This window comes from Lithobates pipiens, unplaced genomic scaffold (genome assembly GCF_037356315.1).
Source record: "Lithobates pipiens isolate NorthernLeopardFrog02 unplaced genomic scaffold, aLitPip1_a1.2 Scaffold_18, whole genome shotgun sequence".
NCBI classification, from domain to species: domain Eukaryota; kingdom Metazoa; phylum Chordata; class Amphibia; order Anura; family Ranidae; genus Lithobates; species Lithobates pipiens.
In genome coordinates this window covers 73601958-73618882 of record NW_027507758.1, presented here as the reverse complement: position 1 = coordinate 73618882, position 16925 = coordinate 73601958, and the positions used below count along the sequence as shown (strand labels likewise).

Genomic DNA, 16925 nt, shown 5'->3' with positions numbered 1-16925 from the left:
TGAACCGTTCGCCCAGGCATCCCTAGCTGCTAGTAGCTTCCCAATCCATTCTGCACATTTTTTCATATTTTGCTACTTTGTAATACACACTTATTTGGAGCCTGGTTCAGATTATGTTGACCTCATTGGGATTGCCTAACTCTAAATTTAACTCTGCAATTTTTTTTAGATATTAAGCCAAACTACAACTGCTGAAACTTTTCAGAAGTTTGTAAAACTTTTATTATGTCTATGTTAGATAGCACTGTTAGGTGACACATTTGATAAACTACAGGCCAATCTAAGAAAGAATGCACCCAACAAAGGGCAGCCAACAAAAGATGCTTAGATTACATGAAGTTAGACTAGCAGGGTCTTCAAAACTCCCTGCTATAAATAGTCATAATCAGTCTGCAGAGCAGTTTGAGCAAATATACATTCACTAGTCTGTTTTTTTAAACAAAACTCAACCTTCATACAGTACATTGAAACTTTCAACTCTTATTCCATAATTACCTTCATAAAACATTACCACAATAATGTAAGTCCTAGGAATAAAACCCCTGACAGGTAACACAGGCTCACCAGAGGCACTGAGTGACAACTTGGCCTTAACCAGAGCACTCTGCAAAAAGTGATCAACTAGTGAGGTTACAATGGCTTGGGTCCCCAACCAAGAGGTTGCAAGAACAGCGTGGCTACACTGTGGAGACAGAGTCAGAGTTAAACCAGAGATCGAGGCAGAAGGCAGGTACAAGAGTGGTCAGTGTCAAGGTAGAAGTTGAGGTAGGTGGCAAGCAATAGTATAGTTGATGTCAAGAGTGTAGTCAATGTCATGGCAGTAGACATGAGCAGATTCAAGGAATCCAGTTCAGCAATTAGCAAGGCAGGACAATGGTAATCACACACAATAGGCATCTGGCAAGAAGATACAACACAGGCCAACATATAAAAAAGGTGTTTAAATACCCTCTTAGGCCGCGTACACACGCGCGGACTGTTCGCCCAACTTTGTCCGTCCAACAGTTTCGGCAAACAGTCCGCTCAAAATTAGCATGGACGGACATGGCCACACACGACGAACGAACAGTCCGCTGAAACCGTGCGCGATGACGTGAACGTGCCGTACGTCGGGACGAAAAATACGACGTCCTATACACTGCATTATAACTTTCGGCGTGTAAATCCTTTCTGAGCATGCGCGGAACTTAGTTTGTCGAACAAGCCTACACACGGGCGGACTGTTCGCTCAAACAAGGTTTCAGCGGACAGTTTTTCGGAATTTCCGAAAAACCTTGTCCGTCCAACTGTCCGCTGAAACTGTCCGCTGAAAGCCCACACACGAGCGGACTGTCCGCCCAAACACTGTTCAGCGGACAAGGTTGGGCGAACAGTCCGCCCGTGTGTACGCGGCCTTAGGTCAGTGTGCAAGTCCATTCTTATGTTTGTGACATACCATTGCCAAAATGCCATGATCTGGCACGTGCACTAGACGTACAGCACCCAGACAGGCTTCTGGATGAACAGATACGAATTGTAACAGTAAGAGAACATACCAATCATGTAGACACCAAATATGCCTAAAATACAACGTTCGGAAGGCTAATATGACACACTGGACTTTCTAAGCAAATGATCCATAAGAACCATATCATATTTGATATCTAACAAATCCTTTCCTTCTACTAAATAATATGGTGTCGGAATGTGCAACCTTGTCCAATGGAACAATAGTCATCAATGTAATCAGGATAGTTGTCTTTAAGAATATGTCAACATATAATAACATAATAAAATACACTACAATTCTCTTTCACCACACCTAAGGCCATTTGATTTGATGAGGGTTGGTTCTGAAACACCCTGTCTAAGGACAAGGAAAACTGCTGCAACTGACAGCTAGAACTCTCAATTTACCATCAAAATTTTGAAGGAATGCTAGGAGTCATTTATGAGGGCAAGTAACTCTGATATATCAGATCGGACTTATTCTGCAAGTGAATTCAACTATGTTGTGTAATATTCTTTCTGTAAATATTAGAAATGTGCATGACAAAAAACATTTTTTTTGTTTAATTTATATTCGTTAATCTAGTTATTTTGTTTTGTTAAATTTGGTTGATTTGATGAATTCATATTCGGGATTTGTATTCAGAATTCGTTTTATGTCTTTTTCAAATTTTCTTCAAATTTACCGACTTTTTTTCATTTGAAACTTTCAAATTGATCAATTCTTAATTGGCCGAATCAAAAACTTAAAATTGTATTTATTTATTTTTTATTCGAATGTGGCAAAGTGAATAAATAAAATAAAAATCTTCATCAAATGATTACAATGACTCTTTAAATCACCTTTGGCTTAACTAAAACAGCATTATTTCAAAATGATACTCTAATAACTCACACAGTCTTTGATTTCAGAAAAACATGTTTACAGTTCCAATTCCACTGAAAATTGATCTAAAATTCGATTCAAATTTCAATTAGAATTTTGGAAGTTCTGACAAATTAAATTTTTTTATTCGGAACATTCGGTAAACTTTGTTTATACTGTAATTCGGGTATTCGGATGTATCCGAATCTCCAAATAATGAAAAATGTATCTGAATATTTATTTGGGACAAAACAAACCGCGCATGTAGAGTAAATATTTCCTGCACTGTTTTTCTTTTTATTAACATCATATTTAGACATTGTTAAACTGAATTAATGAATGTTTTAAATAGGAATGAAAGAACTTTGTCTCTGTGAAAAGCTACCATAGTGTAAAGCTCTGTTACATTCCTGTCTGGGCATGGCAGTGAATGACATTTCCTAATTGAAACAGCAGATGTGAATGGTACATGTTTCTGTTAAAACATGTGGTGGTGGCTACTGTGTTTGTAAAGGGGTAACTGCTCAGTTAACCAGCCCCAGTGATGATCACTCTCAACCTACTTATGCCTAGATTGTTTTCCTACAAGCTGGAACATTTTTGGATGATGCTGAGTATGAAATATGTCACATTAGCTTTGGTGGGATCTGAGACTGTAACTGCTATAAATGCTTACTCTGTCATCAGAGGGGTTCTATAGTTTTACTATATTTTTTATAATAATGTTTAGTTCCACATGTTTGGTTCCTTCGGGTGGCTCACTCGTAGTGAGCTAGCTGTTTTCCTGCACACAAGAGAACTTATCCTCCATCTGTTCTGACCCTAATATAATCTAATTTCTTTCCTCTAAACACGTCTATTCACTTAAATAAACCACTAAACACATGTTGCTTGTCTTGTACCTCCCATGCTGTTGTTGTTAGCAGGAGGCAAAAAAAAAACGTTCCCGATTTGGAGCATTGCTAATGGAAACAACTGCTATTCTGACTATACTAAGAGAAGTTCCCAAAAAGTGACTTGTCATCTGCACAAATACCCCCTACCCCCTCTAACTTATTTCTGTAACAAATAAAATAAAAAAAATGAAAATATCACCTTTCTTTAGCTAAACCTGTGGTCACGTGATGGGTTGGATCCCGAGTCTTCTATCTTCTAGACTGCAGAGTGGAAAGGTCCTCTGGGTAGCATAATTTAATGAAGTAAAGCAATTTTATTTATTTATTTATTTTTATTACAAAAGCTATAGATTACCTTTTACATGCTGGTGCCTACAAACCCAGGCCTACTATACCTGGGAACGCTGATCCAAGACATTTTTATTGTAGTTGGTAATAAAGGGTTACATCTTAGAACCCTACCATACTATTCAGTTCTCTCTCCTTCTATTAATACCATGAGCATTCTGAAAACCAGATGAGCAGCTGTATTCATTTACTAATACAATAGAATTATTTCTCCACATTCTTTTCATGTTCGGTAGCCTGATGGCAGAAGCTTAATTTGCCAAGCACTTTACAAACTCAAACAATGTAATTGATGGCAGGGGAGGACACATGTTTTTGTTTTCCATTGGTTTTCTCTTTGCTATCAGCTCCATCACGGGAGAGAGATGAAAGTGGAGCGAAAGTCAAATTAAACATATAAAAAAAATTGAACTTAATTCCATCAAGATATAATGTAGCACACAATTTTCACAAAGTAGCACACAATTTGTATAACAATAATGCTGTATGGGAAACATATTCCGGTTTTATTAATGGGATGTTCTGGATTTTATTAAAGTGTAACTTCACCTTTGCATTAGTCATACCTGACTGTTATGCCCTGTACACACGGTCTGACTTTCTGACGGAAAATGTGCGATCGGACCGTGTTGTCGGAAAATCCGATCGTGTGTGAGCTCTGACTTTTTCCGTCGGAATTTTCGACGCACAAAGTTTGAGAGCAGGATCTAAAATTTTCCGACAACAAAATCCAATCGTTTAAATTCCGATCGTGTGTAGACAATTCCGATGGACAAAGTGCCACGCATGCTCAGAATAAATTAAGAGACCACAGCTATTGGCTACTGGCCCGTTTATAGTCCTGACGTCACCTCTTTTCTGACAACTTTGTCCGACCGTGTGTATGCAAGACAAGTTTGGCACAAAATCCGTCAGAAAAAATCAGATGGATTTTGTGTCGGAATGTCCGACCATGTGTACAAGGCATTAGACTTGCACTGTTTCGGGTCAAGGCATCGATTCCTGTGGTTTTTTCACAACGTGGAGGAACCGAGTGAACAAGAACTTCTGCACCTGTTCATTAATGTGAAAGCATTATTCTGATGCCATATTGAAGACACATGGACTAAATTTATTTGATTTTATTCATTTATTCGTTCACTGTATTTTTTCATTTAAAGCACAACACAATTGTTTCTATACAATTGTTGACGTGACTATATATATATCTCACATTAGTGGTGCTGCTATTCACATAATATTGATTTTGTATATCACAAGCGCAGTTTTTTCCATTTTTACATGAGCTAATATGTTGCAGTGTGTGAATAGCACTACCACAGTTTCCTCAGTCCCTCCTATAAGTATAGTGTAATTACTTGTTGATCTTGCCAGTAAGACTATTATAATCCATTTTCCTTTAACCGCATGCTGACCAGCCACCGCAGGCAACATGGCTCGGCTGCGCCAATCGCTGTCATAGTACATTGGTACCATAGACGGCCACTAGGGGGGAGCGTGCGCGCCGCCGGAGGCTCACACCCCCTGGTCGCCCACAGAGCCGATGCGAGTACCCGGCAGTCATGATCACCGCCTGGCTCCCCCAATTGCTCGGGGCACACGAAGAACCGGGATCTGTGTGTCTAAACACACAGTTTCCGGTTCTCTGAGGGGAGAACAGACAGATCGTCTGATTATGCAGAGTGTGAACAGATGATCTGTCATCTCCCCTGCACAGTCCCCTACCCCCTTCAGTTAGAACACACAATAGGACACACTTAACCCCTTATCTGCCAGTCACATTTGCACAATAATCAGTGCATTTTTAATTGCACTGATTGCTGTACAACTGGGAATGGTCCCAAAAATGTGTCAAATTGTCCGACATGTCCGCCATAATGTCGCAGTCCCGATAAAAATCGCAGATCGCCGCCATTACTATTAAAAAAAATTATAATAAAAAAGCCATAAAACTATCCCCTATTTTGTAGATGCTATAACTTTTGCGCAAATCAATCAACATACGCTTATTGTGATTTTTATTTTTACCAAAAATATGTAGAAGAATATATATCGGCCTAAACTGAGGAATATTTTTGGGGGATATTTATTATAGCAAAAAGTAAAAAACATTGCTTTTTTTTTCAAAATTGTCGCTCCTTTTTGGTTTATAGCTCTAAAAAATAAAAACTGCAGAGGTGATCAAATACCACCAAAAGAAAGCTCTATTTATGGGGAAAAAAAGGATGTCAATTTTGTTTGGGAGCCATGTCGCACAACTGTGCAATTGTCAGTTAAAGCGACGCAGTGCCGAATAGCAAAAAGTGCTCTGGTCTTAGGACAGCCAAATGGGGCCCCCCAGGCAATAGGAGATTATGGGGCCCCCGGGTAATAGGAGATTATGGGACCCCCAGGCAATAGGAGGATATGGGGCCCCCAGGCAATAGATTATGGGGCCACACAGTATATGCACACACATACAGTATACACACACAGACACAATATACACACACCGTATACACACATAGAATATACATACACACACTGAAAAGCTACTGGAGAGGTGGGGAAGCTATAATCTTGGGATTTTTAAAAAAACACAGATTTTTACATACTGTCCCTGGTTTTATTGAGGCTGGCAACCCCGATGGGGCTCCTTGGTGGCATGGTCAGTCCGTCCCTGCCCTCTACAGGATGACAACGCTGCTGTATAGGTGTGACTACACTGCTGTTTTAAAAATAGAGTAAGACAGGAAGTGTGTTACTCGCCAGATCACCAGAAAATAACTAAAGATTGGCAGGCTGCAAGTAGGAGCAGGCGGGTGACACTTCCTCCATGTTCCCCTCCTTGTTGGGCGCCAAGTGTGGGTCACATAGGAGGCCTACCCAGGAGTGGGTTCCTCTGGGCTACACTAGGCACCTTGGATAGGGTAACTGCCTTGCAATTGGAGTACCTTTACTGAACTCTAGTTAACGCTCTCAATGTTAATAAACAGACCCATGCCCTCCAGCAGGACTCATAGTGACGGCACAGCTCTTTCTACAGCTTGTTACCTCTGCTGGAGGTTACCACACTGATGGCCACATTTTCTTATAAGGGGTACACTGATGGGCACATTTTCTCTTAAGGGGCACACTGATGGGCACATTTAATGTAAGGTTCACTCTGATGGGCACAACAAAATGTGGCCATTAGCATGTCCCTTTACATATAATGTGCCCATCAGAGTGCCCCTTAACATAAAATATGCCCGTCAGTGTCCCCCTTATCATAAAATAAGGGGCATTCTGATGGGCACATTTTATGTTAAGGGGGCACTTTGATGGGTCTGGCGCCCCCCATCCTAAAACTTCACCAGCCGCCACTGTTCAAAAGTGTCCCAAACTCTTTTCAAACTGATGCTATCAACACAAGCCCAAAGCCTGTCAACACAGGCCCTGTATTTGTTTGTTACTTACCAGTACTCAAAGTACATGTGCAGCCAAAACAATGAAGAAGGATTATAATCTCTGTTAGGTTTGGTTTTTAGGACCAGTTAGAAGATTTATTCCCCCACTTAGTATCCAACCAACAACAGTTTCATCAGACAGGGAAGTGAGGGAAACTCTTCAACAGCAACACAGTTATATTTTATTTTTAACAAGTAAACAAAACATTTATATTAAAATAAGTAAGGATAGGAAGGCTAGAACACCTATAAGCTTTGTATTGCCGTCAAAACATCCAGCATGGAACCTTCTATATAGTGTAATAAACTGGGGCTACATCCAGCTTCAGTCTCTCTTGAGGCATGGTCAGACCAATCTTGTCCTGGAGATGAACTCCAACGCACCTGCAGAGTCTTTCTTAACTTGCTTGCCCTCCTCTCTGCAGTCATAAGAGGCACTCCAAGCCCTTGTACACACGGTCGGAATGTGTCCTATCGGACCGTTTTGTCGGATATTCCGACTGTGTGGTATGCATCGGACTGTTTCCGTCGGAATGTCCGACGGACCAACTTTTCCAACTTGCCGGTAAACTTTTCCGACAAAATGCTCCGATTGGACATACTCCGATTATGTGTAGCCTACTCCGATGGACAAAGTGCCACGCATGCTCAGATCAAATTCCTAGACCAAAGCTATTGGCTACTAGCCTGAACGTAGTCCCATCGTAACAAAATAACGTCATCACGTTATGTACGATCGGATTTTCCGACAACTTAGTCCGACCGTGTGTATGCAACATCACTCCCGGACCTCTTCGGGAATTAATCAGTCGGAATTGCTCCGACGGATTTGGTTGTCGGAATCTCCGACCGTGTGTACAAGGGAGGTCTTCTTTGTAAATGGTTGTGGGTTAATCAGTCTGATACACCCTCAGGACTTTGTTGCCCAAGGCCTTGGCTTGTTTGGCTTAACCCCAAATCCAAACCTTCTCCCAACATTACTGTCTCCAAGTTTTAGTACACCTCAAGCCCCTTTTAAATAGAGTGTGTGTGTGTTGGGGGGGGGGGGTGATATAGAACCCCAGCCATTTTTTTGTCCCTAAATGGAAAATTTACCTTTTGCTTTGTGTCCCAAGAACAACACAGGGGACTTCAACAAAGACATGTGGCAGTAAAGGACCTACAGAGATTTTCTGCCATTGGAGAGTTTGTACTTAGTGACTATGCAGGAAGTGATGGAATATTTCTTCAGTGGGGGTTACAGATAAAAATATGAAAAAGGTTATATCCTTCTCACTCTAAAAACGAAACGTTCTTGCCTGGTTTTATCACCGAAACCACAAACTTAACACGGGACCAGCTGAAAATGTGAAACTTCAGCACTGCACAAAAAACTATAATGAAAACAATACTGTAACACTTGAAGCGTACAGAATTCTATGTGAAAAAAAAAAAAGTTAAAAACAAAAGCAGAAAGTGTAGGAAAAAAAGATTCGCCTTACACGACCCAAAACTCACTTAAGAGACAAATTTATTTGGACTTGAGCGCTTTGCTTAGAAATATGCAGGGCTGAAAATGACTCACACATGTTGCTTACTATTGATGGTGCCGGCATTGGTGGTTGAAGATAAAGCAGTACAGAGTTTGCTAACAACTCCTATCATTTATCTTACTAAGAACAGGGAGCTCCTCCACATTGTGCTTAAGTGTTTCCCACGATGAGTCAAGCTATGACATTTACACTCATCTCACCTCTCATCTTCACCAAATCTTTGTACACAGATAAAATATAGGAGAGATAAACCAACATGAATAATGACTCTGGTCTTAGTGTATCTGCAGCCTTCATGGATGATATACATCTAGGGTGTATTTTCTAATTTTTTGGACCAGCCAGTTGTATATTTTATGTTCGCTGACTTTATCTTTGGATTGACTAATAGACATAACAAAGGATAATTTTCTAATTAAAGTGCACCTGTTTAGTAGCAGATGGAAAGCTCCAGAATAGTTGAGGAGGTAAATGGTGAAACTCTTAAAGGCTAACTCCAGGAAAAACTTAACCCCCTCTATCTGATAATTGGGTTGGCAAAAAGCAAACCATCCTTTTACTGAGCAGAGAGGATAACATGATGGGCCACCAGCAGCTGTACTGGATTAATTTGAGGAAGTTCAGCCAGGGATCCCCCTCCTGCAGCGTGTTCAAACAGACATGGATTGATCAGCAAATACGGACTGAACATGTGCCACCAGTGCTTTAGGCAGTAAGCAAAGGACATTGGCTTTATTAAGCTGAACTAAATAGATACATATTTGGATATCTGGACAAGATTTATGGCCAGAAATTAATAATTCAGATGAGATGTACAGATGGCACCTACAGCTTTGAAGAACATAAACATGTGAATTATGTTGGCTTACAACTTGGAAGACTTTGAAGAACACACACATCTGAATAAAATTGGTTTATACCCTCTAAAGAAAAAAAAGGGAAACTTTCAAAACCCCCATGGTCACTGCCTGTGTGATATGGACAATTCCTTTTGGCCGGCCAGCAGAGGGGTCCTGAAGAGAGATGACGTTGGAACAATGGGAGTGAAGAGGTCCAGACGATGAGAGTTAACAAGAAATGCTGGATTTAAAAGTGCAAGATACTCAACCGCTGGTGTGGTAAAAATACTCAAAGGATTACTCAAATTAATAAAAAATATTAATGATAAAAGCTGCACCAAAAAGTCAGTGATCCCTCACTCGTACAAATGTGAAAAAACTATATAAATTATTAGTGCGCTAATATCAATACTCAATAAATACTTACCATAAATACCATAAAAATCAATAATTATGTGAATAAATATATACATAAATAGATAGCCGTATATGTGAACAAATAAATTAAATGTGATTTACATAAATCAATTCTCCATAAATAAATCCACCTTGTATATAAATAAATGTAAAATTCCTTAATTGATACCTTCTGTGCATATATGTATAAAAACATATAAATATAAATTATTATGAATAAATAGTGTTTTTTAATGCCTTCCATGCATATAAAACTCTTCCTGATGGGATAAGTGGATCAGAGTCTGATCACATACAACTCCTGTGTCTGCACTTTAATCAAAACACTCCCATGCGGTGATCACCAAAACACTTCAGATATAGTGTCAAAAAAAACATCTACGAGGTAAATGAATAAATCAATTCACCCATAGAAAAAACAGCGCATATTACCCTATAGAAGAAAAATTGTTCTGGTGCAAACTCTTATTCTACTACAGGTTGTCGCCATATAATAGCTCACGGTTTTAGCTGTGCGTCTTTTCCTCTTCCTATGGACTGTAATAGATAACTTTGTTTCAGTTCTTTTCTCACTGAAACTATCTTGAGCATTTAGCATAAACTGGACATATGGATAGTTATTATGGACAATAACAATTTTGTATGATCAATTTTTGGAGTATATACATATGTTTTCCGTAGAATAAGAGTTTGCACCAGAACAATTTTTCTTCTATAGAGTAATATGCGCTGTTTTTTCTATGGGTGAATTGATTTATTCATTTACCTCGTAGATGTTTTTTTTGATGTTTTCAGTGGTTTTATTTATTTAAAGCCTTTTAATACAGCTGCTTAAATTACACAGCTCCCAGTTAGGAAGCACACCATTTAGTGCTAGCGCTTTTGTTTGCTTGGTCAACGGGCGGAGGTTACCCAAAGCCAAGGTGTTTATTGACTTCAGATATAGTCTTTAGAATGACTTATCACCCTCAGTCCTTTATATTATGTCCACAACACACTTCTATCCCACTGCAGCACATATAGCACTTATCTCCTTGCTTTTTATCTTTCATTTTTCCATAGGAGAAAAAAGAGAAAGGAGAGACAAGGGATAGTGTATTACTGCGATAGAGGATGAACTTAATATGTGCACGTCGATCCACTCACAAAACCAGTTAAAGCATGGGGTATTGGCAGAACATCAGATTGTACTCCTCCTCACAGCCTCTCCGTGCCTCTGAACACTGAGGGCTTGACGTCACTGACTCCGCCTCCGGACACGTTGCGTCACAGGTCACGTGAAAGTCTCAAGGGAAAAATGCTGGATTTGTGGTCCCAGCAGGAGAAAAAACGGCACCTGCGATGGACTTGAATGGTGGGACTGTATAACTGGTGAGTATAACTGGTTTCACTAGATAAGGAAAACTTTAGACTGGGTAGGAGGAGTAAGAGCAGGGTGGGAGGAAGGGAGCTACTGTAAGGGGAAAACTATTTTTTTTTGGGTGGAGTTGAGCTTTAAGCTACCCAAACACAGTGCAAATTTTGGCCTAGAATTTGTTACATGGGTGACTCTGTTGACCCTTTCCCGTCCAACTGAAAAATTTAAGGAGTTGGGTGGCAAATTGTTCCTTCCTTCTGAAAGACTGTTATTTTGCACATTTTTCTTTAATTGACATATGGCGTATTGTTTCCTATGTTTTGTAAAAAAACTTAAATAAATATATAATTGCAAAAAAATTGTTGGCCGAACAATGACAACATCCAATCAGATGTAGCCGTTGTTTGCGTATTCTGACTTCTGCTGGCTGCAGCTGTAATGGCCTAGCAAGAGGGATTCATCCATCTGCGCTGGTAATTGTCGGAATCTGTTAGGTATAAAATAACCAACAGTATAAGGCCAGCTTCACTGAAAACTGGCGTTGTAAAAGTTTTTTGATAGGCCTTTGGAATTAACATAATTTTTAGAATGCAGCAACCCACAGCCACCAATTAGACTTTAGCTCACTGTTGGTTCAAATGAAAATTAATTTTGCTTGGTTGTTCCAGGTTGATGTACATTTGCAAATTGCTTTTCACTGAATTGAATAATCCAGTAAGATTTACTGGCCTCTCTAAAGCAGAATTAGAACATTGGGGCCTCATGCACACTGGGTGTTATTAACCTGGCATGGCATGTCTGAAGTTTTTTTTGTGCTGAATCTAAATACCCCTGCATATTAGCCTATGTGTTTATGAACACATAGGCGTTTATAGGAAATTAGAGGCAGAGACTTTTGTAGGCACAAAAAACTAACAGCCAGTGAGTCCAGGAGCAATAGCACTTGGCAAAAAAAAAAACCTGATAATGCATGTAAAACACATCTAAATGGGTGCATTTAGCATTTGAGCATTAATTAATTTTAATGGCCTGAATAAATTCTCTGCCAGGAGAAAAGACGTCTAGGAAAGATAGCAGAACATAGAGTGTGCATGAGACCTTACAAGCAGGAAGGGTAGACTAACAATAGTGTGTGTGTATATATATATATATATATATATAGGAAAAGGGGGAATTGGGACTTTAATTGAGGCATGTGGGTGTATTTGATAATTTGTATGGAATGTAAATAAACTAGGTGTCACAATCCCTGAAGGTAGTTCATGATAGTGATATTGATAAAAAATATTGATAAATATTGATATCAGATTTTGCGGTCACCCTCTGACTCTATCCTACACTCTTTAACCCACATCTTCAATCTCTCCCTCTCTTCTGGCATCTATCACAACCCTTTAAAACATGCACTAGTCACCCCCATACTTAACCACTTGCTTACTGGGCACTTAAACCCCCCTCAGTCCCAGAGCAATTTTCAGCTTTGAGCGCTGATGCACTTTGAATGACAATTGCGCGGTCATACAACACTGTACCCAAATGAAATTTTTATCATTTTTTTTCCCACAAATAGAGCTTTCTTTTGGTGGTATTTAATTACAGCTCGGAGTTTTATTTTTTGCTAAACAAACAAAAAAAGATGCAAAAAAAAAATCATGTTTAAAAGTTTGTTATAAAATTTTGCAAACGGGTCATTTTTCTCCTTCATTGAAGTGCGCTGATGAGGCGGCACTGATAGGCTGCACTGGTGGGCACTGATGGGCTGCATTGGTGGGCACTGATAGGCTGCATTGGTGGGCACTGATAGGCATAGTTAGGGCGGCACAAATAGGCACAGATAAGGCAGCACCGATGGGCACAGATAAGGCGGCACTGATGGGCAAAGATGGGCACATAAGATGGCACGGATGGGTGGCACAGATGGGTGGCACGGATGGGTGGCACGGATGGGTGGCACGGATGGGCACTGATAGGTACCACTGATAGATGGGACTGATGGGCACTGATAGGTGGCACTGATAGGTGGCTCTGATAGGTGGCACTGCTGGGCACTGATGGGCGGCACTGCTGGGCACTGGTAGATGACACTGATGGGCACGGATATGTGGCACGGGTGCAGCACCTTTGTTAAGGCAGATTGTGGGCACTGCTGGGTGGCACTGTGGGCACTGCTGGGTGGCACTGCTGGGTGGCACTGTGGGCACTGCTGGGTGGCACTGTGGGCACTGCTGGGTGGCACTATGGGCACTGCTGGGTGGCACTGACGGGGGGCACTTACTTTTTTTATTGTTGCACTGGCAGGGGGCAGGTGGGCACTGACAGGGTTGCAGGTGGGCACTAGCAGTACTGGCCATGATCGGGACTGATGTCCCGATCACGGCCGCCGGTGATTGGCTTTTTTTTTTCTCCTCACGCTGACAGCGCGAGGAGGAATAATAGCCGATTACCGGCTCCGTTATATCACATGATCAGCTGTCATTGGCTGACAGCTGATCACGTGATAAGGGGTCGGGATCGACCCCTTGCACGGATCGGTGATCAGGCGAGTCTCGTAGACTCGCCGATCACAGAGCGCGCCGCGCGCACCCCTCAGGGAGCGTGCAGGCCGCTCGTGCACGGGACGACGTCAATAGACGTAGTCCCGGAAAAGGAGATCCGCGCTGTAGCCGTCAATTGACTATAGCGCGGATCTCAAGTGGTTAAAAACCATTCCTTGGATCCTACCAATCTTGAAAACCTATGCCCCATCTCTTTGCTTCCCATTTACTGAAAACTCCTGTGGAGTGATTATCTCATTAAGAATAACCTTCTTGATTCCCTTCTTTCTGGATTTACCCTCAACTTGCCACAGAAACTGCTCTTTTAAAACTCACAAACAATTTACTAATAGCACAAACCAATGGACACTATGCTGTACTCTTACTTGTGGACTTTTTGGCTGCCTTTGATACGGTTGACCACTAGGGAAGAGCCGAACACTCCCGGTTCGGTTTGCAGCAGAACATGCAAACAGGCCAGGTTGCGTGCTCAGATAATGGTCTGGTATGGATATTAAGAGGAAGCCAGCACCAAAAAAATGGCGTGGGGCCCCCCCTAAAATCCATACCAGGCCCTTATCCGAGCACGCAACCTGGCAGGCTGCAGGAGAAGGGGGGGCTAGAGAGAGCGCCACACCTCCTGCACCATGCCAGGTCACATGCCCTCAACATGGGGAGGGTGCTTTGAGGTTCCCCCCAAAGCACTTTGTCCCCAGAGTCAGACTGGGAATAAAAACCAGCCCTGGAAAAAATTCTGGAGACCACCTTCTGCAGAAAGAATTATATTATTGTCGGATCCCACCATGTAGATAAAAATCATTGGAAAAAACTAACCCCATGCCAAAATAAATAAATAAATGTGGGGCCCCCCCAAAATCCACACCAGACCCTTATCCGAGCACGCAACCTGGCAGGCCGCAGGAAGGGGGGGGGTGAGAGGTTTATTGGAATATTGAAGCCCCCTTTAACAAGGGGTTCCCAAAATCCTGCCCCCCTGTCGTGGGGACGCCTCCCATCGAGGCACAGTTTTTCCATTTTTATTTTTTTTGGGCGTTGTGATTGAAGATGGATGGACATTGTGGGACACTTTTTTTCATTTTTAATAAAGGAATTGTCCAAAAGTGTCTCCTGTCATTTTTACTTTTTAAGTAGGGGTACCTGGGACATTTCCTGGTAGGCTGCCTACCCTGGGGTGCTTTGAGCTGTGGCTGTGGCTGCAGTGCTCCCCTCCCTCTTGTCCCTCTTATTTACATGTCACGCACAGCAGTCTCCCCACTGTGTCAAGGAGCGAGTCTGAAATGTACTTTTCCGCATTGTGCCAAGGGTCCTGCTTCCTCTTAGACCATTTTCTGCCATTAGATCAGTGTTCTGTCTATCACATGAGCTGGTCTAATAGGAGGTGGGACCCTTGTCATAGCTTGGCCAAAGTACATTTCAGAGTCAGCTCCGTGACACAGCGGGGAGTTTGCTGTGCGTAATCCAGGCACTGACTGATGAGGCTGTATGGACAGACACAGTGAGGCTTACTGATGGGCATAGTCAGGCTTATTGATGGGCACAGTGAGGCTGTATGGATAGACACAGTGACCCTGCATGGATGAGCACAGTGAGACTTATGAACGGACACAGTGAGGCTTATTGATGGGCACAGTGAGGCTGCATGGATGGGCACAGTGAGACTGCATAGATGAACACAGTGACGCTGCATGGATGGGCACAGTGAGACTTATTGATGGGCACAGTGAGGCTGCATGGATGGGCACAGTGACGCTGCATGAATGGGCATAGTGAGGCTGCATGGACAGGCACAGTGAGGCTGCATGAACAGGCACCGTGATTGCTGCATTGATGGGCACAGTGAGGTTGCATGGATGAGCACAGTAAGGCTGCATGGATGGGCACAGTAAAGCTGCATGGACAGGCAAAGTAAGGCTTCATGGATGGGCACGGTGAGGCTGTATGGATGGGCACAGTAAAGCTGCATGGATGGGCACAGTGAGGCTGCATGGACAAGCACAGTGAGGCTGCATGAATGGGCACAGTGAGGCTGCATGGACCGGGCACAGTGAGGCTACATGGATGGGCACAGTCAGGTAGGCTTCATTGATGGGCAGTGAGGTTGCATTGATGGGCACAGTAAGGCTGCATGGAGACAGTGAGCCTGCATGGACAGGCACAGTGAGGCTGTATGGACGGGCACAGTGAGGCTACATGGATGGGCACAGTCAGGTAGGCTTCATTGATGGGCAGTGAGGCTGCATTGATGGGCACAGTAACGCTGCATGGAGACAGTGAGCCTGCATGGACGGGCACAGTGAGGCTGTATGGACGGGCACAGTGAGGCTGCATTGATGGGCACAGTGAGGCTGCATTTATCTCTTGTATCATGCCCACAGCCTCTGGCCATCGCATGTATCATGTCTGCAGCCTCTAACCATCTCTTGTATCATGTCCGCAACCTCTGACCATATTTTGTCTTATATCATGTCAGCAGTCTCTGAGGGAGTCTGTAGAGGAGTCAAGAGTGGGAGTGCTGCCAGGATGGGGGTCATGGGAGAAGTCAGATGTGTATGGACTGTGGAGAGGAGACTATAGAGTAAAACCAGAGCCCCTAACCTGGAGCCGACTGACTGAGCCCTGCATGGTGCACCTCAGAGGAGGTCAGTGACAGCGAAGCCAGGCCAGTCTGGGGGGAGGGGGGAGTTACTGATGTAAGGAGTGGAGTGAATACAATAATGTAAGGGACACTGATATAAAGGTTCCTCTTCATATCATTAACCCACCCCAACCTTACCTTTGTCTACTCTTTCTACGGAAGGTGGTCTCTTGTCACCCCCCCCCCCATGTTCCCAGAGTCCCTGGTATCCTCCTTGATGATTGCTCCACTTTTAACTGGAATTTGCTCTAATATATATAGCCCTATGTGCTTTCATATCTGTCACTCTTCAAATGTGCTTTAACCACTTGCCGACCGCTATCAGCATATATACGTCGGCAGAATTGCACGGCTGGGCAAAGTAACGTACCCATGCGTTACTTTGAAATTCCCGCTGCGTGCACGCCTGCCGCAAGCTCTGTGACCATGCCCACAGGACCCGTGCACTCAATCGCCGCCGGGATACACGTGATCGTGTCAGGGAGCTCAAGAACGGGGAGCTGCCGATGTAAACAGCATCTCCCCATTCTGCCTAATGACAGGACACTGATCGTCTGCTCCCTGT

General features: G+C 42.7%; 1 pseudogene; it reads left to right on the top strand.

Annotated features, from left to right (window-relative positions):
- The first annotated feature begins 9137 nt into the window (after nucleotides 1-9137).
- LOC143990062 (small ribosomal subunit protein uS14 pseudogene) lies at nucleotides 9138-9306 on the top strand (annotated as a pseudogene).
- The last annotated feature ends 7619 nt before the right edge of the window (nucleotides 9307-16925 follow it).